The sequence below is a fragment of the Galeopterus variegatus genome, unplaced genomic scaffold, assembly GCF_000696425.1.
Source record: "Galeopterus variegatus unplaced genomic scaffold, G_variegatus-3.0.2 Scaffold5856, whole genome shotgun sequence".
Lineage (NCBI taxonomy): Eukaryota > Metazoa > Chordata > Mammalia > Dermoptera > Cynocephalidae > Galeopterus > Galeopterus variegatus.
In genome coordinates this window covers 141,935-144,259 of record NW_007731967.1, presented here as the reverse complement: position 1 = coordinate 144,259, position 2,325 = coordinate 141,935, and positions in this window count along the sequence as shown.

Below are 2,325 nucleotides of genomic sequence, written 5' to 3'. Positions count from 1 at the left end.
CTTACCGGTCATCTTTAAAAAAAAAAAAAAAAAAACTAAGCTCGATTTAAAAAAATAACCTAAAACACAATTAAAATGAGATTTTCAAATTTTTTTATTTCAAAAGAACTTTCAGGCATAAATAATCATATTTCAAAGCAAGTTTATAAAATCCAATTTCAGGAATTCTCATAAAAATTTTAAAGACATTTTGAGTTTAAATATAAAAGCAGATGAATTACTTATGAATTCAAAAATACCTCTTTGGGGCCGGCCTGGTGGCACACTCGGTAGAGTGCGGCGCTCCCGCCAGGGGTTCGGATCCCATATAGAGACCAGTCCGCTCACTGGTTGAGCGCAGTGCGGGCGCGACACCGAGGGTTGCGATCCCGTTACAGGTCATGAAAAAAGACAAAAAAAAGGAAAAAAAAAAAAAAACCTCTTTGTATTTTGGAGAGCTATTTTCACAAGGCCATGACAACAATAGATGATTTATCTGTTGTCCGCATGCCAAGTGAATCAAAAGGTTTATTTATTTATTTATTTTTATTTTTAAAAGATGACCGGTAAGGGGATCTCAACCCTTGGCTTGGTGTTGTCAGCACCACGCTCAGCCAGTGAGCAAACCGGCCATCCCTATATAGGATCTGAACCCATGGCCTTGGTGTTATCAGCACTGCACTCTACCGAGTGAGCCACGGGCCGTCCTAATCAAAAGGTTTATAAATAAGTACAGTTTATTTTAGATACATTTACTTTAAAAACCTATCAAATTTTATTTACTCTCCCTTTCTTCTTTCTTCCCTCCCTCTTTCCCTTTCTCTCTTCTGCCATTCTCCTTCCTCCCTCCCTCTCTTAATGTGGTTAAAAATATTAAACCCTTACTATGTGCCTAAACTTTCTGGGCTCTTTGGCAATTATTAATGTACATTATGTTTTGCTGTTGTTGTTGAATGTACATTATGGTTGATTTATGTATTTCTTTAGCAAAAAATTCTTGAATTCCCAAGTATTAGGCAAGTACTAGCTATCAGGAATTCAAAAGTGAATAAAGTATACTCCTCTCCATTCCCCAAAGTACTTATGATCTAGTGGGAGACACACACACTGGTAAATAGTACCTACCTCCCCTTCAGCCCTTGTACCCAGGGTGAGAGAAGAGCAAACCTGAGCCACACCTGCAGGCTGCAGCTAGCTGCAGAGTTGAGCCAACCCAGATCAGCTAAACCACAGTGGACCTGAAGACCAATAAGCATGAGAATAATTGCTTGTTATAAGCCATTGAGTTTTTGGCATGGTTTGTTATCCAGCATATTATAGTAGAAGTCTGGCTAATAGGGCCGAGCCCATGGCGCACTTGGGAGAGTGCGGCGCTGGGAGTGCAGCAGCGCTCCCGCTGTGGGTTCGGATCCTATATAGGGATGACCGGTGTGCTCACAGCGCTCACTGGCTGAGCGCGGTGCGGCCAGTCTCAAAAAGGACAAAAAAAAAAAAAAAAGTCTGGCTAATACATGTACAGTTTTTTCGTTCATCATTTCTTCTTGCATCTCATATCTACTTTCTTTTGGCCTAAAATTTGTCCTTTAGAATGTCCTGAGACTTTTTGTGTGGCAAATTCTCTGAATTTACATTTAATTGGAAAATTTATTTATCCCTTATTCATAAGAAACATTTTGGGGGTAAATATTAGTTGACCATTTCCTCTAACAGAATGAAGGTATTATTCTTCTGTTTTCTGATAAGTCCTAGCTAAGTCAACTATCAGTATAATTATTATCCCTTTGCAGGACATTTCTTTTCCCTTGCTGTTTTTGATATTTGCACTTTGTCTTTGGCCTTCTGAAATTTCATTATGAAATGACTAGGCATAAAGTCTTTTTATTCTGATGAAAACTGATTTGGGTTCTCAAACATGTAGATTAGTGTTTATTTTTTTATTATTATTTTTTTGTAAAAAAGATGACCGGTAAGGGGATCTTAACCCTTGACTTGGTGTTGTCAGCACCACGCTCAGCCAGTGAGCTAACCGGCCATCCCTATATGGGATCCGAACCCGGGGCCTTGGTGTTATCAGCACCGCACTCTCCCGAGTGAGCCACTGGGCCGGCCCTAGATTAGTGTTTATGGTAGGTAGACAGAATAATGGACCCTCAAAGATATCAACCCCTAATCTCCAGAACCTGTGAGTGTTGGGTTACACAGCAAAGGAGTATTAAGGTTACCGATGGAATTAAGATTGCTAATCTGCTGACTTTAAAATAGGGAGATTAGGGGCTGGCCCGCTCACTTGGGAGAGTGTGGTGGTGATAACACCAAGGCCACAGGTTCAGATCCCTATATAGGTAT